Source organism: Canis lupus, chromosome 27 (genome assembly GCF_003254725.2).
Source record: "Canis lupus dingo isolate Sandy chromosome 27, ASM325472v2, whole genome shotgun sequence".
NCBI classification, from domain to species: domain Eukaryota; kingdom Metazoa; phylum Chordata; class Mammalia; order Carnivora; family Canidae; genus Canis; species Canis lupus.
The window spans coordinates 35199798-35221023 of NC_064269.1; the positions used below are offsets into that span (position 1 = coordinate 35199798).

Here is a 21226-nt window from a genome sequence, read left to right on the forward strand (position 1 = left end):
CCTTCCTTTTTACAATTAAGGAACATTCCATTGTGTATACACACCACATCTTCTATATCCATTCATCTATCCTTGGACACGAGGCTAGTCTCTCGTAAATAATTACACAGTGAACATTACGGGTGCATGTATCTTTGCAAAATAGAGTTTTCATTTTCTTTGGATAAATACCCAAAAAGAATATACTGGATTGCATTGTAGTTGTATTTGTAATTTTTTTAGGAACCTCTATGCTATTTTTTATACTGGCTGTGCCAGCGTGCATTCCCACCAACACTGCCCAGTGTTTCCTTTGTACACACTCTCACCTCATAATAGAGCTCCCATAGTTGGAAGGACTACCAGAAGTCAGATGAGTTTACAAGGTAATTCCCTCTATGTCTAAGCTAAGAAAAGGATGTGTACATTGGTCGTCTGAACTTGCAAACTCCCTTACTAGTCTCAAGAATAAAATGTTTCTGCTTTGTAATATTGGTGGGAGTGAAGTCCCCACAAAATTATTAAAATCGGAGTGAGGTCAATCTGCACAGCACACAAATTTGAAGTCCTTCAGGGCTTTGTATCTTTCAACCAGTCCTTCTCATCCACTGACTAAGAACCATGACTTAGAAGGAAAATAAGAGCCAGGGCTTTAATGCTGATGACTTTATTGATAATTTGAAGTCAGAGGAAGGAAGGCCACGTGGACACGACTGAAAAATCCATGGTCACCAGTTGATCTCTCTCAATTTCTAAAACAAAGAGAAAAACTTTAGACAGAAATATTAATTAGGCCTGGAAATGATCTATGTCAGTGTTTCTCCTAGTGGGTACTAGAGGACATTACAAGACATCATATTAAGAGAGAAAAAAAGAGGAATGACAGAGGAACAGCCCAGGAGAGAGTAAAGGGAAGAGAAGTGGTAGATGACAAAGGAGATAGAACATGGGAAGGTTATAGGCTAACATAAGAAATAGAGTCAAAAACAAGCAAACAAGCAAACAAACAAACAAACAAACATACTCTGGAGGAAAGAACATTTGCTCTTATAATGGAAGAGATTTTTCTATGGGTTAGCTTGAAGCAAGGAGAATCACAGCAAGGACAAGAGCTTAAGACAGATTGAAGTCAAGGTATTATACTATATGTTGGCAAACTGAATTTAAATTTAAAAAATGTGGGATCCCTGGGTGGCGCAGTGGTTTAGCGCCTGCCTTTGGCCCAGGGCGTGATCCTGGAGACCCGGGATCAAATCCCACGTCGGGCTCCCGGTGCATGGAGCCTGCTTCTCCCTCTGCCTGTGTCTCTGCCTCTCTCTCTCTGTGTCTCTCATGAATAAATAAATAAAATCTTTAAAAAAAAAAAAAATTTAAAAAATGTAAAAGAAAATAGGTAAGAAAAAACAGAAACAAGAATAGAGAATTAGGAAACATCAAAAGAAATTCCCTAGATTATTGAGTAAGAATAGAATCAATACCTAGGAAATCACAGGAGGTCCTCTTTACTTGGTTTCCTTGTTACTGGCCACCACGCTGATCACGCTGGCCACCTGGACCACCTTGACCACCTGAGCCCTGTTGGCCACTTGGGCCATGTTGCCCTGCCGGACCCTGTGTGCCACCTGGAAATCCCTGGGCTCCTGGATGCTGCTGGCCACCCGGACCCTGTTGGCCTGCTGGACCCTGTGGGCCACTTGGACCACCTTGGGCTCCTGGACGCTGTTGGCCACCTGGACCCTGTTGGCCCGCTGGACCCTGTGGGCCACCTGGACCACCTTGGGCTCCTGGACCCTGTTGACCTCCTGGACCCTGTTGGCCCACTGGACCTTGTGGGCCACCTGGACCACCTTGGACTCCTGGACGCTGTTGACCTCCTGGACCCTGTTGGCCTGCTGGACTTTGAGGGCCACCTGGACCACCTTGGGCTCCTGGACGCTGTTGGCCTGCTGGACGCTGTGGACCACCTGGACCACCTTGGGCTCCTGGACGCTGTTGGCCACCTGGGCCTTGTTGGCCTGCTGGACCCTGTGGGCCACCTGGACCACTTTGGGCTCCTGGTTGCTGTTGACCACCTGGAACTTGTTGGCCTGCTGGTCTCTGTGGGCCACCTGGACCATCTTTGTCTGGCTTGCTGTTCTCAACTCCATTTTCTTCTTGAGATTTCACTTGTGATTCCTCTGAGGTTTCTTTCAAGAATTCATCATCTACTTAGGAAACACAACACAAATTCAGAAAGGAACAAGTGAAAAGAAAGCTTAGCCACTAAATTCAACAAGACAAGCATGGTAGTATGATAGCCTAAATGGAGTTAGAAATAAGATATAACTGGTGTCTGTGGTAGTAGGCAGTGACCAGGGCCTAGACCCCAGAAGAGGAGAGGTAGAGAGATCTTGGCTTTGTGACAGTGCATGTACTTGGCTTAGCAGGTCTTCTTTGCCCACTCGCCATTGACCCTGCCTCTTTTGATGCTTCTGCTTCTTCTCTATTGCCATCCATTCTGAACTTGCTGTGATAGACCTCAAGTCATCCAAAATCACCAGATTTTATTATTCCAGAAAATTCTTGCCCAGAAAGAGAAATGTTTCCAATATTTATCCGTTATTTCTGGAATTTGCTTTGAAATCATTAAAACAAACCTTAAACTGTTCAGCTTGTTAATTTCATCAACTGTTTTGTCTCTAAGACTCTTGCCATCGCCTCAGTACATTTCCTCCTGAACTTAAAGAAGCTCATGTTAGCCTTAATGACAAAATTTTGGTGCTATTCTGGTGCATCTTTTCTTTAGCAAACTTTTAAGCTCTATTTACTAGTTAAGTTACTCAAGAGTTTGAGAAATCTTCATGAAATACTCAGAGGAACATAGCACTGCAGTTTATTAAGTGTAATGCTGTCCTTAGAAAGTGTGTGAGTTTGGGATGCAAGTTAAGAAGCTAATCAATATGGGAACAAGAAGAGATGGGGGCAAAGGCATATATGTGTTGAATAGGGATATTAACTTGAAAATAGTCGACATACTGCAGACAATTCAGTCATTTCAGATGAAGTAAAGCTAAACAGAGTTCACAGGATGAGATACAAAGATTATGGGCTCGAAAGCTGACAGGGCTGAGTCTATAACACAGCTTTGTCCCTCTCTAATCATGGATGTCTTGCAGAATATTTAAACTCCAAAAGTAGGGTTCAAGTGTCAACCGTGAATAATAATATACACATCAAATTGTTACGGTGAACAATTAATGACATAAAATATATACAAGATTAGACATAAACTAAATTCCCTGTACAGACTATTTAAAGAAAAATCTCTCCTCAGAATTTTACTGTTTTTTCCCATCTAGTATCCAAACTGCCTCAGAATATAGAGATGAAATCTCAAATATTATTATCAAAATAACCTCTTATAGATGCTTCTTAAAGTGTCTCTGACTTTCAGAAAAGTCAGTAACTACCATTTTAGAATTTTGAGCAGCAACCTTGTCTCAAGTCAATACAAATTCTTAAATAGTGTATATTACAAGTGTTCAAATGAGATATCAAGATGAATTTTAGAATATTCAATCAATTTAGATGATATTTTTCACACAAATAGAATGAATAAGTGAAAGTTCACACTTCCAAAAACAGCAAAGTTCACACCATGAAGATATTGACTTGAGACCTGGTGTTCGAGAGATATTTGCCATCAGTGGAAAATAGAAACTACTGTTTTCTCCTCTTTGTTTCACCTATTCTAGGAATATCAAGCACTTGATTTCTGAGAAAATTCAAATCAACCTTAATCTTCTCCAAGAATGTTACCCATATGCTTGCATGACCTTCTCTCTCCCCAACTTACCGTCACTGATGCCCTGAGCAGAGCCCAAGGCCAGCAAAGCCATTGACAGCAAGAGCAGTAGCATCTTGGTAGGAATCATGGTGTCTGTCTCTCCCTCTCCTGATGCTGCAGGAAACTCAGACACACTCCTGGACAAAGTAAATTAATTTATCATTAGCTGTGCTCAGACATGGGTTTGTTAAAAGTTGGAGACTCAAAGGAGTACAGTCCTCTGTGTCCTACAAACTCTGCAAAATATTATCAGAGGCAAAAAGTCTTCTCCTTTCTTTGGCCATAAATTCAAGAAGTAACAAGAATTTTCTGATCACTCTTAGCAAAGTACCTGGATAAATATGAGCCATTGGGGGATAAAAACATTCCCTCCTTCCAGATAAATTCAGACTGTATTCTTTCTGAAAACTAATGTTTGCTTTGTACGATGTGAAAGATAAGCTTCCTGTACTGGAAGAAAAGAAGACCTTCTTATCCCCAAAGACAGGGAATTTGAGACCGAGCGGTCTGTTTAAGCAAACCACGTTCAACCGGTCTTTATCTTCCTAGTCGCTTCTTCACCACTGATGTCTTGTAGCCCACACTCCTCTGTCATGTGGATTCCTTACAAATATATTGTTTGTCTAAAATATATACAAGCTTCCTGTTCTGCTAACTCCTGTAGCTCTTCCTTCCCTCTGGAGGCTTCTGAAACATCCCCCAAAAGTCGCAGATAAATGATAGGCTGAACAGGATAGTGTTTCAGAGGAAATGGGGAGTCCTTCTTCTTCAGACCACTGTCAAAAATTGGCAGATATGAAAGACTAAAATTAAAAAGAGGTCTGAACATGGAAAAAAAGTGGAACACTTATCCACCATCAAACAAGTGCAATTACTTCTACCTGAACTTGATGTCTCTCCCCGGCATCCACTACCACCTAGGTGTGATTTTCCTGCATCTTGCATGATGCTAGGATGCCACAGTGTGGTCATTGTTTGAATCACTTCTGTACTATCTGCTTTATACATGATGTATGGATTTTAAGATATCGACTGCAAGAATTTTCATGGTCTTTGTAGTTTGTTCTTAACATGACTTCTTATTTGAGTTTCTTTTTTAAAATATATAACATGAAAACAAAAAATAAGGCAATATAGACAATGCAATGGACAAAAAGAATAGGAGGTAAAGTATAAGAATAAAATAATGGGTGATGAGATCTACACCTATAATTAGAAATGTCAGTTGTTTACTTTATAACAACACCTGAGTTAACTTGTAGAGTAAATTAACTTTTAATGTGATAGAGGTTGTTCTATGTTAAAAAGAAATACCACATTTTAAAATAGTGGAATTCATAAGGATAAAGAGGTTCAGATAAGATACTGCAATAGGTATTATCAATCTGTACCAATCACTTCTTTTTTCATACTCATTCTGTGGCACACACGGTATAATTACTGCAAGCCTAGCTATAGGAGAGTCATTCAATCACATAGACTCCATTTTCGGCCCTTTCTCCTTGCCCTTCTTAATCTCTTCTTATTTTATTCTAACAACTTACTACTGCCTTAGAACCCCAATGCCATAGCATATGTGTCACTTATTTCTATCAGATACTCTAGCAGTAAAATGTTGAACTTACTAGTTCTTTACACACTTACTACACCAAATATATTCATACCCTCCAGTGAAGATTCTTTGTTCCTTGAGACCAATAAACCTCATCCCATATTTATTTTGTATCCTCTATAGAAATATACCTTTAATTTAAAGCTCACAGTTTGATGAAGGCTTAATTTTAAAATTACATTTCAAACAACAATTTCAATAAATCTATTAAATATATTTGCAAAAATTTATTTTTATTGACCAATTTGACAAGGATATCAACATGAACCCATGCTTTTGATTAATACAATTACCTTTGAGAAATACTATTCAAAATAAAACAAATTTCAATAACATATAAATAATGTAAGAGGGGAAAAGGGCACAATTCTTAGGAGGGGATAAGAATAAGTTTAGAAATGTTAATCTGTGGGACACCAGGGTGGCTCAGCAGTTGAGTGTCTGCCTTTGGCATGGGTGGGATCCCAAGACCAGGGATTGAGTCCCACATTAGGCTCCCTGAGAGGAGCCTGCTTCTCTCTGCCTATATCTCTGCCTCTCTTTCTCTCTCATTAATACATAAATAAATAAGTAAAGTTAAACTGTTGTACCGGTTAGAAAAACTGATTTTCTAAAAAAAAATTAGAAGAATCAACAGACTTAAAGAACACAGATGAAGTGAAATCATGGTTAAACAAATTATCTGCTGGGGAAATTATTCCTCATCATACCTCTGTTGGAATTGAGATGAGATATTAATCTAATTCTGCCGCTATTTATTCTCTTATTGCTCAGTGATAAAGAAAGCAAAGGTAATGACTGAGAGACAGAGTAGTCACTAAAATGTCTGCTCATCCATATTTACCATACCTCTTATCGTATCAGACTTACCAAGCTTGGTCTTTTGCCTTTTACTGGGCTGTGCTCAATTCCAGAAGAATCATGAAGAAGCATAAGCAGAGGGAGAAGAAAAGGCAGCAGCAGAAGAAGAATACAAGAAGAAGAAAAAGTGAAGAAGAAGAAGAAGGAGAAAAGGAGAAAAGGAGAAGAGCTACTTACCTTTAAACTACAGGTGTAGTCTTCTTCTTGTGGAGAAATCCGGAGTTTCTCACTTATATAGCTCCTAAAGAACAATAAGAGCATTGCTGTTACATAGGAAGAGCCTCTAGTCTTTCATTGGGTTGCTTCAACCAGAACATTTCCTCTATAGGATTTATCACTAATCTCATTGTTTTCCTATTACTAAGTGGTCAAATGGTAACAGGTCTTCCACTGTCTTCCTTAACTGTGACGAGTTTGACAAATAATGAAAGGTTAAGAAAATGCATATGCAATTGCTTGATGACACAGGAACTACTGTTGGGGGGAGGATTTAGGAGAACATTTTGATTTGTCAATAGAGCCAAGGAATGAGTAAGTAGTGCCAAGTCAAGAGTCGACAAAGGAGAGACCCACCTTTTCACACTATATCTGCTTTTAGGATTAATTTAGTTCATAGAGAATTAATGATTGAAGATAATTTATGACATCAAATTCCCTTAGCAAAAATGTGGATGGTGAAGAGTTGGACATTGTAGAGAGAGTCCAGGGAACCATTTGATAGGGGATGGCCTTTTCCAGAGCACATTCGAAGGGAAGTTAAAACAAACTAACTTCCATGGAAGGGACGGGCAGAGTTAAAAAATTAAATAGAAGTTAGCTTTCTTGCACAAACATGAAAGGACAAGTCCAATGATATCAGTGAACTTAGGACTTGGTTCCTCCACTTATTGTCCTTTGGAAGTTGACCATTAAAAGCTGAAGAGCTCATGATGTGGAATGAGAAACAAATGTCAACATAACAATCCCAAATAAAAATATTTGTATTGTCAAAAAAAAAAAAAAAGCTAAAGAGGTGAATGAAATGCTTTCTGAAAATGCCAGTGTCACATGCTGGGAGTCTGAACAAAATTTCCAAGGATTAAAATGGCTATTTTATCGGTGGTCTGTGGAAAATTACAAAAAAGAACAAAATACAAAAAAATCCAAACAACAAAATTCCAAACTATTTGGCATGCACTAGGAAAATGTCTAATTGGAAGAATACACCAAGCAAGGAGGGTCCTTTGGTTCTAAGGAGTACAATAGAGGGGCTACATTTGTGCCCTGAACACAGGTGATTTCAAAATCTGTCTTCCACACTTATTAGTTGTATAATCTGGGCAAAAGATTCATCTCACTAAGATTCATTCTTTTTGTCTATAAAAGAGAAGTAGGAGAAATTAGCTTACAGTGTTTCTGTGAGACTTAAGAGAGATGGCAAATTCACAGTCCTTATCCAGACCTACCAGTACAGTAAAGAGTGTGACTGATGAGGAGGAGGAGGATAGTCACATGATGTTACTTAGAACAGAGGAATTCTTGCTTTGGTGTTACCAGATGTATGAAAGAGGGGATTACCTCTCATCTACTGAGCCTCTAACAGATTATGTGTGGGGTGGGGATGGGTGAGTGGGGAGTGGAGTGGTTAAAAAGTCATGGAGAGGGATCCCTGGGTGGCGCAGCGGTTTGGCGCCTGCCTTTGGCCCAGGGCGCTATCCCGGAGACCCGGGATCGAATCCCACGTCGGGCTCCCGGTGCATGGAGCCCGCTTCTCCCTCTGCCTGTGTCTCTGCCTCTCTCTCTCTCTCTGTGACTATCATGAATAAATAAATAAAATCTTTAAAAAAAAAAAAAGTCATGGAGACAACTGAAACGAAGATGTGAGGCAAAGCAATAAAGACGATATATTGAGGGTAGGGCTGGTATTGGCAGAGAAGAATCAGATCTCCTACAGGAAGTGACATTGCAGTTGTGCAGGGAAGAATTTCTTCTGCCCTTCAGCATCCTTCTAGCTGAACTAAGAATAAAATGTATGTTGTAACTCAGGCTCCAGTGTGCAAGAGCACTCCAAAACAGATCAGGTTAGGACACTTGCCCTGACAAAATCCAAAGGCAGAGAAAACAAGTGGTGATGAAATAAGAAAGGAATTGATTGCAGTGAGGCCAACCCTGGGAAGACACAGGCCAGTATCTCAGAGACTGTCTCCAGGTGCTGATACAATTTCTTGGTTCATAGGAGGCAAATGTGGGGCAAAGGTCAGAGGTCATGCATGTAGGCAGTAAAGGTCAGTTCAATCATTGTCTTGGGGTCAATCATGTGGGTCTTTCTAGCATTTCTAGGGCTGGGGATAATTTCTGTTCTCATCACAGGATGCTTTGCATACAGAGTCTTTGCCTGGTATAAGATACGCTGTAAAGATTAAATCTGTTAGAAAATACAGATTATGAACAGAACTGAGGTAAAGTCTTTCCACAGGAGACAGATTAGCAGGAGAAAATAAAATTTTATTTTCTGCATATGGGGAATCTACACAGACAGTAGAGTTCCAAAGACAGGCAAAATGAGGTATACATGGCATTCTGAACTAAGAAGGGTGTAGGGGTCTGGGACTCCAAAGCAAAAGAGTTCAATTTACAGGAAGATGAAAAAGACTAAGTGTTTGGCAAACAAATGTTTGAGCCACTCAGAAACAATAGGACATACAAGACTTTGATCAAGCAGGCTTCTGGGGTTCCTCTCTGTCTACCATAGCTAGGTATGTACTGACCTAACTCAGGTGATAGCTCTCTTGCTGGAGCAAGTCCTCATCTCGATTTTTCTTAGGCAGTTGAGGGGAAGGTAAAGAGCTTTTCCTGAATCTGCGGAGTCTTGAATGCTTTGTAACTCAGAGACATGTTCATGCCAAGTTTTTGCTCTTCAGGTGATCTGCGCTGGTCCTACACAGCCAACTTTCTCTCTGTTTCTATCTTTTAAAAAAGATAAGGGCAGAAATTAGGAAACAGGATTTTTAGCATCAACAAGTGTGTAAAGTGAGGTGGGCAGCTGGTGGTAGGTCACTGGGGCAGCTGCAGGAGTGACTGGAGAGTTTTAGAGATCAGCGACCATATGAACATGTTGATATGTTTCAAGTAACTGAAAGGTAGCCCCAGTAGGTAACTGAAGAACCATTGTTAGAATCGTGGACCCATTCCACACTGTGGTTTCACTACCATCTTTCCTTAAATTCTGTATTCTTATATTCATGTAGCCCTTTAGGTGAATTCCTATGGCGTTCTTAAAAACTTAATAGAAATATCGATTTTTACCTTTTCATTTCCTTTGCTGTTTTAAATGGGAACAGTTTCTAGTCTTACCTGTGCCATGCACTGTGTGAAGGACCTTATAAGCTTATCTCATTCTATCCCTATCAAAATATTGTAAGTATGCACTACTATTTTTCTCATTTTGCAATAAGAATCTTTTTTTTTTTTTTTTTTTTTTTTTTGCAATAAGAATCTTAAAGCCTATGTAAGGTCAGGCAGAGAAGGATTAGTGGGACTCAGGCAATCCATTTCAAGACCTATAAGCATCTTAGCACTCTCCTATTCTGGTTATGTAGGGTTCCTGATATACTTAACAATGGATAGAAGATTGGCCACAGCAACTTCTTGCAAGATACATGCATGAAAGCAAGAGAAACAAACGCAAAAATGAATTATTGGGACTTCATCAACATAAGAAGCTTCTGCACAGCAAAAGAAACAGTCAACAAAACTAAAAGACAACCTACAGAATGGGAGAAGATATTTGCAAATGACCTATCAGATAAAGGGCTAGTATCCAAGATCTATAAAGAACTTATTAAACTCAACACCAAAGAAACAAACAATCCAATCATGAAATGGGTAAAGACATGAACAGAAATTTCACAGAGGAAGACATAGACATGACCAACAAGCACATGAGAAAATGTTCCGCATCACTGGCCATCAGAGAAATACAAATCAGAACCAGAATGAGATACCACCTGACACAAGTGAGAATGGGGAACATTAACAAGACAGGAAACAACAAATGTTGGAGAGGATGTGGAGAAAGGGGAACCCTCTTACACTGTTGGTGGGAATGTGAACTGGTGCAGCCACTCTGGAAAACTGTGTGGAGGTTCCTCAAAGAGTTCAAAATAGATCTGCCCTACGACCCAGCAATTGCACTGCTGGGGAATTACCCCAAAGATACAGATGCAGTGAAACGCCGGGACACCTGCACCCCGATGTTTCTAAGCAGCAATGGCCACAATAGCCAAACTGTGGAAGGAGCCTCGGTGTCCATCAAAGGATGAATGGATAAACAAGCTGTGATCTATGTATACCATGGAATATTACTCAGCCATTAGAAACGACAAACACTCACCATTTGCTTCGATGTGGATGGAACTGGAGGGTATTATGCTGAGTGAAATAAGTCAATCAGAGAAGGACAAACATTAGATGGTCTCATTCATTTGGGGAATATAAAAAATAGTGAAAGGGAATAAAGGGGAAAGGAAAAAAATGAGTGGGAAAAATCAGAGAGGGTGACAGAACATGAGAGACTCCTAACTGGGAAACGAACTAGGGGTGGTGGAAAGGGAGGTGGGGGGGGGGTTAGGGTGACTGGGTGACGGGCACTGAGGGGGCACATGATGGGATGAGCACTGGGTGTTATGCTATATGTTGGCAAATTGAACTCCAATAAAAAGAAATTAAAAAAATGGATAGAAGATAAGCTGGAAAAACCATAAGGAAAAGAAAACTAGCATTTATTAAGCAGCTTTTATGTGCAAGGCACTGCTGTCTCACCTAGGCTTGTAAAAAACCCAACAATTCAGTGAAATGTTCCTCATTTAACGGGTAAGGAGACTGAAGCTCAGAATCATCCAAAGATGTGATGTGGTCATCACTACAGTAAAAAAATTAAAAAAAAAAAAAAAAAAAAAGGAATCCAAGATATTTATGGTTTAACTTCCTTCTCTTCTGTATAATACCCACGGTTTTCCAAGACATAATTCTGAATTTCCACTTCACTTTCTTTAAAGTTTTTATATGTTTGTTTGTCTGTTTATGTAATTTCTACCCATATGCGTGGGATCGCACTCACCACCCCCATGTCAAGAGTCAGCATACTCCCCTACTGAGCCAGCCAGTCATGCCCCACTTCCTGTTTCTGAAAGAAAAACTCAGTACTGGTCTGTGAGGGTTTTCCCTGAATCTGACACAATTGATTAAAAAATTATTTAAAGCTTTCTCTAGGGATCCCTGGGTGGCGCAGCGGTTTGGCGCCTGCCTTTGGCCCAGGGCGCGATCCTGGAGACCCGGGATCGAATCCCACATCGGGCTCCCGGTGCATGGAGCCTGCTTCTCCCTCTGTCTGTGTCTCTGCCTCTCTTTTTCTCTCTCTGTGACTATCATAAATAAATAAAAATTAAAAAAAAATAAAAAATAAAGCTTTCTCTAGAAACTTGTAACTGCTCTTTACTTAACACCCCAGTAGTATAAGTAAACCCAGAAATAGATGGAGGAGAAAATCACCAGCCTTGCTTAACACCCTGTTTATCCAAGGCCAATTTAAAAGCGCATCACTAAGAAACAGTCTTTTAGGGAGGTAGGAATGGAAACTTTTGTGGAAATGGGACTCTTCCATTTCAAACTGAATCCTCAAATTTCCCTCTCCTGAAATGCTGCTACTCCAAGGACACCCTCTGGTATGAAAATTTGAGAACAAACTGTGGGCTTTACCCATGGAAAATCAAACACATGTTTTCTAAACTGATTTCTACCACTTGGGGTATGTTTAGAAAATAATAGTGTTTCTGATGTATGTGAATGAAGATGCCTATAACAAAATAAAACCAGTTATCTCCAATTAGTTGTGGTTCTTTCATTTTGTCTTTTAAATTATAAATGTCTAAATCAACTTTATGAATCTAAATTTAATCATAATTGGAAGTTACAATGAAGTAAAACTCAGAATGTATTAATGATTCTTCCACATTCATATTACTCATTATGGAAGAAAACTCAAAAGTCAAAACTGGGTCTTGACTCCCAACAACGCTTTCTTTTTGTGTACCATATATATTTATGACAATTTGCAATAGGTGTTATTATACCCTTTTTGGGAGTCTTTTGCCCTGAGTGCTTCCTTGAATACAAAGGCTGAACACTGTTCTCTTTCTTTCAGATAAAATTGTTAAGTGTCCATCACAGCCCTTAAGAATAGTATACAGAATTTTGGTTTCTGAATACAGCAAAAATTTCTGCAAAGTTACTAGAAATCATAAAACATTAACTGACAGAGACAAAAGTGCTAATCAGAAAACAAAAAAGTTAAGGTATCTGTGAGTCTTTGAGAAAAGCTCATCTCCTGAAGTTACAGAAACTCATTCAAAACAGTAATACAAGTGAAAGAAACCCATGTAATAGGTAAAGGATCTGAACAGATGCATGAGAAAAAGGAAATCGAACGGCCAGTAGCATAAGAAAGCATGCTCATCTTTATTAATCATCATGGAAATGCGAATGAAATAAGTCAGATATGCTTAAAAAAATAGAGGCATATCTTAAAAAGAAAAAAAAAAAGGAAAGGAAGCAGAACACTGGAAACCCAGTCTGGTTCTTCAGGGCGGGAGTTGGAACAGGTATATTTCTGCTGCTCCTGAAGGAGTACAATACACTCAAGGGCTGAGAAACATCAGAAGCTAGAAAAAAGCATGCTTGGTGAAAGGAAAGGGCTTATAGGAAGGGATCTCCTGTTTCTCACCTAGTCCTTGAGGCACTGACTTTGCTCCCCATACATCCAGAGCTTCATTCAAGAGTCAACTGACAAGTCCTTTAGCTTCACTGAGGAGGCAGTCACCAAGAATGTTCATATGTACAATGGTATCAAGCTGTAGACTTGGATCTGTGCACTAGACTGAGTGTAAGTTACTCCTCAACAGAAAGAGAAGTTGGTTAAAAGCATAGGGTAAGAGTAATTCTCTGGATGAAGTAACATTGAGGACAAGAAAGAAGCTTCCACCAGGGACAGGATTCATGGGCCTAAAGAATTTCACTCTAGGAAATAACAGTGACAGACACAGTAATAATAAAGGGCTGAGACACTTGAGGCTCCTACTGGGGATGAAGACATACATCGTTCAAAGTAGAAAACTTGATGAAGACTAAGGATGTTTAGACTTCCTTTTACACATAAGAGAATCCTGTTTAAAACAATGCTGTAGGGGAGTCCTGGTGGCTGTAGTTTAGTGCCGCCTTCAGCCCAGGGCCTGATCCTGGATACCTGGGATCGAGTCCCGCATCAGGCTCCCTGCATGGAGCCTGCTTCTCCCTCTGCCTGTCTCTCTCTCTCTCTCTCTCTCTCTGCCTCTCATAAATAAATTAAAGAATAAATAAATAAAATATGCTTAAAACAATCCTGTAGGAGTCCCTGGGGGGCTGAGTCTGTGAATCATCTGACTCCTGATTTCGGCTCAGGGAGTGATCTTAGGGTCATGAGATCCAGCCACCTTGTGGGGCTCTGTGCTCAGCAGCTTGAGATTCTCTCCCTCTGCCCCTCCCTCCCCCTTGCTCCCGAACTCTCTCTCTCCCTAAAATAAATAAAGAAATCTTTAAAAGTTCTTGTGAAAGAATTCAGACCCCACTTAAATGGTGATATAGGAACGTGAGATTCAACAAGGAAATGGAAATTCAGAGACTTCTCATAAACTAATGGGAAAGAGGAATTTTTGAAGTAAACTGTAGACAATGCTCCTAAAGTTTTAAAGTCAGGTTTGCATTCTGCTCTCTGACAGAGAATCTATAGAGACAGCATAACTGCTGTCTACTCCTTAAAGGAGAGATCTCTTCCAGTGGATATTTAGCTCATGATATGTGGATTGTACACTTCTGGTAGAATTTGATAGTTGAAGCTCAAAACAATATTTTTTCCTTTTTTGTTTCGTTTTCCATTTTCCTACTTCTGTGACTGGCAATAGTAAGGAGGGAAGATTGCTTTTGCTCATTAAATGTTATTGCTCCGGGCTTATCCTAAACTTAAGACCAGAGACATTTTTGTATTTTTTATGTGCAATTTTTTTTTCTTAAGGGAATAGAACATATGAGATGCTGCTGTTGGACAATAAGGGGCTATTTTTCAACTTTAGTGATTCAAGGATCTATAATTTTTCAAGTGACAGAAGGCTCAAGCACCATTACAACAAAAGGAGAGTAGAATCCAACTAAGAATTTTAATGGCTCAGATAAGATACACAGAAGTTGACTTTGCAGAGGAGACAAGGTTGGACACTAGGGTATTTTTGTTTTTTGTGGTTTTTGTTTGTTTGTTTGTTTTACATTCTATTGTAGAAGGCATGGGAACTTCTCTTTGAAAAAGTAATAACATGAGGCAATTTTTCTTTTGTGGTGTTTTTCATTAGAAGCTTGGGTTCCTTATGTCCCTATAAGCACAGTCGGTTTGTAATGGGGTTATGGAGAGAGAGGCTTGTTTACCCTGCTAAATACACTTGTGTCTTTCCTCCTATGTCTCCAGTCCTTCCTCTCACCCTCTGCCCACCTCTCTTGCTGCTCCCTCTCAGGGGAGGAATGGATTTTTGTTCAGCAACAAAAATATCAGGGCATCATCTGGCCAATACCATGAGAGTACACTTTCTTGTTCATGCGCCTCCTGGAGTAAATCCTAGCTGGCCTTGTTCCCATAAGGCAGACTGATCATTCTCTCCCCACCATGTGTCGAGGTCAGTAAGGTCTCAAGGGTCCCCTCTTGGGCTCAGCCTTTGTGACAGGCAGAGAGAGAGATAAAGAGGGCCAGGGCCTCACTTAAACCTCCAGACTGCCAATCCAGTTTATCCCAAAGAGTCCTGCACTACCTACTGCTCACCCAGATGATTTCTAATGTTACAAAGAAAATTTTATACACACTTTTATTTACTAAAATATTGGATATACATTGGTCATCACTAAGCCTAAGTAAATCCAGTTAAGGTGAAGAGAGTCAATGTATATTAGCAAACCTAAGGACATTGGTGCAATTGATGTGAAGGATTTTTGATATAGAAAGAAAGGGGAAAAGAAATGTGTGGTTCACGTGGCCAGACATGTGAGTGATGTCAGTTTGTTAATATGCCAGAGAGAAAGATCGAAGAGTTGAGTAAGAGCATAAAAAAACAGTGACTAACAAAGGGTGATAGGACCTGACATAGAGTTGTAATCATGACACACGTGAAGTCCTTTCACTTGAGTCAATTACAAGATGTTCATGGGTATTTGTACCACTCCATGATTTTTCACCTTGTGTTCAGACCTGGCTCCCGCATTCTGTGTTAGAGGCTGCTCCACGGCAGTGTGCTTTTCTTTTGTCCACTCTTCTTTTCATAGAATCTTCTCAGGGAGGACTCCTAAGGCAAAAATCTAATGGAAAGGATCCTGGGTGATCGTTTTAATGCCATCTAAGGCCTAAAGTCTCACTCTTTTAGCAATGCTTCCTTAACAATCTTTCCCTTCTGCATCCCTTGTACTGGCTTCAACTTCCATTAGTCTGTCGCATGACTCTCGAAAGGTCATCCATCCTCTCCAGGTGCCCTGAACGCTCTGCCTGCAGGTAGAGAAGCCCTGTGATGCTTGGCATGGTACGTGACCACTGAGAGAACATCCGTGGCTGCCAGTGAACCCAGAGTGCACACCCTAAGGAGGATGTCCTGTGAAAATACCTCAGGCCAGCAAACGTCTTCGAGACCAACAAGAGGAACATTCATTGGTCCCTTTCCCTGGTTGGAGCTCAGGTGTCTTTATTCTTCCCTCACTTCTGTCACCAGTGGCAGGGTCCTGCCCCTCCCTCATCTCTCCCCACATAGACAGTGGGTAGAGAACAGGGGGTATTTTCTGTTGCCTACTTACAGTAGCCAAAGTCAGATATCATGACCCGTTTTTCTCACTAATATGCCCCCAAATGCCTAGAAATGTGCCTAGGATATAGTGAGCAGTCAGCATATTTCTGAAATGGTAGATATTATTTATATATTAATTGCTAATTATATTGTTTGAAACATAACAATACTTACAATTTTCATATTTAAATTTTAAATATTTATGTAATAATATATACATATATACTGTTTATATATAAATATATAAATTACTTATATATTATTATGTTATTTATATATATTTATATATTTACAAATACTTAGAATCTGAAGATATTTCTTATTGAGTCACCAGGGAATAAAACACAAAGGAACAATACAAGTAATGAAAGAAATTTTATAGTCAGTGATCTCTGATCAATACACAGCAAGTATTAATTTTTTATTTCCATAGACCATTCACACTGCCCATAACAAAATACCACAGACTGGGCAACTTAAGAACAACAGAAATATATTTCTCACAATTCTGGAGGCTGGAAGTCCAGTAGCAGAATGCCAGTGTGATTGGGCAAAGGCCTTCTTGTGATTGTACACTGCCAACCCCCTCCCTGTTGCTCACATGGTGAAAGAGGGGGGAGGGTGTAACCTGTGAAGGGTCTCTCAGAAGAACAAGGATCCCATTCGCAAAGGCACTATCCTCATGACCTTAACATCTCCTTGAGGCCCTACCTCCTAATACCATCATCTTTGGGATTAGGATTTCAAGATAGGAATTTGAAGGGACACAGCACTCAAAATACAGCCGTTTGGTAACATCCTACCTGTAATCCATGAACACAATGATGCATATTTGTTCCGCTCAAGCATCTCCCTCTGGAACCTTGCATCAACAAAAACAGAAGACCTGTCCTTCTTTTCACAATTGAGAACATGTGTCCAAATTGATGACCCTTTGCCTGTCGGATGCTTTGTTTCCCTCACTGAAATAGTAAAAGAAAAAAATGATAAAGTTTTGGTTTTGACTCTCTTAATAGAAGCCATGGATATTCTGCTATAACATTTTTCAACATTTTCAAAGGCACTAATTAGGGTGCCTGGGTGGCTCAGTTGGTGAAAATCTGACTCTTGATTTCAGCTCTCGTCATGTTCTCAGAACAATGGCGTCCAGGACAATGTTGGGCTGTGTGCTCAGTGGGGAGTCTGCTTGGGATTCTTTCTCTCCCTCTCCCTCAGCCAGTCCCAACACTCATTCACACTCTCACTCAAATAAATAAATACATAAATCTTTAAAAATAAAGGCAGTTATTTTCCAGATATGCCTTTGGGAAAATAAAATTCTAGTCACTGCAATTGCCCTTGAGTATTTAAGTTTATAAGTAGTACGTCGTGAAATGATGTCATGCATTGGGGCCATTAGTACAACTCTAATGACTTTGTTTAGTACAATCATTTTATTAAAGATTTTATATGTAAGTAAACTCTACACCCAACGTGGGCTTATACTCACAACCCAGATCATGAGCTGGCCAAAATCAAGAGTCAGATGCTCAAGAGTTGATTGCTCTTCCAATTGAGCCAGGCAGGGCCTCCTAATATAACTATATTTTTATCACTTGCCTCCTTTTCTGGTATGTAAGCTCCACTCTGCAGAATATTTCTTCTTCAACACTGCTTCCTTGCCACATTTTATACATTGTCTAGAATCTAGGTTAAGTTAGCACTGCAAATGCTTAGACAATACTTATGTACTGTGTGTATATTTGCACTTTTGGAGGGTTCTCGTTTTTTCATTTGATCTCATGCCTAAATTCAAAAGGACCTTTAAAATTAGTCTAGGGTACCTGGATGGTTCAGTGAGTTGAGTGTGTGACTCTTGATTTCGGTTCAGGTCACAATCTCAGGGTTTTGGATAGAGACCTACAGTGGGCTCAGTGCTGCCCATGGATCCTGCTAAGGCTTCTCTCTCCCTTTCTCCTTCTGCCCCTCCTCCCACTGCGGCCCACAGGTGTATTATTTTTCTCTCAAAAATATCAGAAAGGGAGACAGAACATGAGAGACTCCTGACTCTGGGAAATGAACAAAAGGTGGTGGAAAGGGAGGTGGGCGGGGGTGACTGGGTGACGGGCACTGAGGGGGGAACTTGATGGGATGAGCACTGGGTGTTATGCTATATGTTGGCAAATTGAACTCTAATGAAAACAACAACAACTAGCCTTACCTATAATGATACAAGGTAGTAAAAGATGCTGGATATATGGTGGCTGGGAGGCTCAGGCAGTTAAGTGGCTGCCTTCGATAAGGTCAGGAACCAGGGTCCTGTGATGAAGCCCCACATTGAGTTCCCAGTTTACGGGGGTTCTGCTCCTTTGCACATTCTTTGATAATTTTTCAGTTTTACTCAGTCCAGTTTTCCTGGTCTACGTATTCACTGGAGATTGCTGGAAACAAATATCCTTCACTACTGCTATTGTTAGTGTGGTTTCCTAACAATTGAGCCAATAACAAATAGCTAGAAAGAGAAAGGCAATTAATAAGTGGTATTAATATTTAGTAGGTGAGTATTGGTAACAGAATGTGGGAAAAAAAACAAAATTCACTTCACGAGAAATCTTGAAAAATGAACAAAAAATAAGGAATAAATTTGAGACTGTACCAGAGAAAAGAAAGAATGTCATTGGGAAAGCAAAAATGTTTATCTACGTCTAAAGGATAGAAATCAGACAGGATTAAATTGCGGAAGGAAATTAAGTACAAAGACAGACACCACATAAAATGGCTGATATGGGTGACTTGTATTACTTATAAAGACTTCTCTAACTCATAACTAATGAAATGAAAGAGGAAAAGGGAGCCAAGGACATTCGGGAGAGTGACTGCATAGAGAAAGAATGTAAGCAGTCAGGCAGGTGTGCCCTGATACCACGCCTCCTGCATACACACACACACACTCACACACACACACACACACACACACACACACACACACTGTCAAGCAGTCCACAGCAACTGCTTCCAGACTGAAGAAGCCAGTATGAATAACTGGGTCCCAGAGTCATTATCTGTTCCAGGTGGCTGGCAACACTCAAAAAAAAAAAAGCACATTCTAGTAGGAATAACAGGAAGATTCTTCGCTAGTAGATACCAAGTGTCTCTACTCCAACATTAGCAGTAGGCGATATGAAATTTAAAAGTGTCTACAGTCAGGAAAAGGCAAATTCTCATATGCAAAGATAAGCTTACAATCAAATTAATGAAACACACAGGGAAAAAAACCAATTTCCTTAAGTGGAGGCGCCAAATAAGACACAATGAAAAAAATGTTTAAACAGAAAATAGGCACAGATATTGAAAAAGAAAGCAAGGAAGGAGTCAAATAACTAAGGTGATATAATTGCACTTACTGGCATCCAACAGAAATCCAGTGACAGGAAACTTCCAGGTAGTAAACAGACTCGCCAGGTAAACGATTACGAAAGGATTTGAACTAATGTCTGGCACAGAGTAAGTACGATGTAACTGTTATCTATTTCTATTGCAGTAACTAAACAAAATTCTACGTTTGAGAAGAAAACAAGTATGAAAGCTTACATTGTAAAAGCCTGAAAAGGAAAACATAAACGTTTCTGAAGGACATACCAAGATGTAAAAAATGGAAAGATAAACAACGTTTAAGAATGACAAGAATAACATAAAGACTCCTAACTCTGGGAAACGAACTAGGGGTGATGGAAGGGGAGGAGGGTTGGGGGTGAGGGTGAATCGGTGACGGGCACTGAGGGGGGCACTTGACGGGATGAGCACTGGGTGTTATTCTGTATGTTGGTAAATTGAACACCAATAAAAAAATAAATTTATTATTTAAAAAAAAGAATGACAAGAATAAGTTATTGGAAACATACGAAGGCGTCCTGAATTCTTCTATCAACTCAGTGTAATCTCAGTAAAAAATCAGAATAGAACTGCTCTGTGAAATAAACAAATTAATGAGCCATCACTGTGCACATGGAGAGCAACCATTGCAATTCCAACAACTAGAATTCCAGGTATGATATGAAAAAAATTTTTTTCAGTGCATTCCCCAGCTGGGCAATATGAAAGGAAATGCTCATAGATGTAACAAAATTAAACAAAAGCATCAATCCACAGAGGGAAGTAAAGCCTCACATTGTGATCTACCCTAAGGGAGTCTGCCTAACCAGATAACAGCCCATGAGAAAAAGGAACAGACACAAAACTGAGTACTCACTCAAGATCCCTAATAATGAAAAGCATTATTCAGCTGGATGATAATTCATGGGCATGAACCCCTCCACACACACATGCACTCTCATTGTGAGCGGAACTAAAAAGAAACATGTTAAAGCAACAACAACAAACCTATCTTCTCCTCAGGAAAAGAAGTAGCAAACTATAGGTTTGACCCTTGGAAATGAGGAGAGAAAGGGAAGGAATCTCCACTGAGAATTCATATCCACCAATCAGCCTTCAAACTGTTGTCACAATTAGTTCTCCAAACCTCCACCTGAGAGTTTAAAGTGATACCATCAGTTCCCTCAAAGAAGCAAAAAAGAAAACCTTACTGGGGAAAGCACTTGAACAGAGATCCCAACTCATAGGAAACTAGCAGACAACTGGAAGTTATAGGAGAACTACCTACCTACCTCTGTCTTGGGCCTGCTTGCCTGCCACCTAAAGGAATGTGCACAAATGAGGACCCAGGTGACACGAAACCAGTGAAAACAAAAAGCCATCTTAGATCAGAGGTTTTTTTCTGGCTTGCCTGGAAAAGTGGAAATGTCAACGAAACGGGAAATGACAGCTGGGACACGCCAATGAATCAGGCAATACGTATTAATCATCTATAGGCTGGGTATTCAAGTGCTCATAGGAACACAATTAAGACCCAGACTTTGCTTTTGAAGAGGGCATAGAGAAGCTAAAGGAGTGATAATATCCATGTTGCAAAAACATATGTCAGTGATATGAGTCCCCAAAGGAGAAGCCCTAGCTATGGTGGCCTGAAGGTCTCAAAAGAAGTAGCAGATCTTGAAATGTGCCTTAAAAAAATAGCATTTGCATGCGTGG

At 40.0% G+C, this 21226-nt stretch overlaps 1 protein-coding gene across 1 annotated transcript in view; it reads right to left on the bottom strand.

Moving 5' to 3' along the window:
• Positions 1 to 7114, bottom strand: part of LOC112665520 (uncharacterized) — a 57703-nt gene extending 50589 nt beyond the window's left edge. The window contains exons 1-2 of the mRNA XM_025455359.3: positions 6852 to 7114; positions 6456 to 6519 (exon numbers count right to left, since the gene is read on the bottom strand). The gene's annotated coding sequence lies outside the window, so the exon portion shown is untranslated. The remainder of the gene's footprint in view (positions 1 to 6455; positions 6520 to 6851) is intronic.
• Positions 7115 to 21226: the final 14112 nt, after the last annotated feature.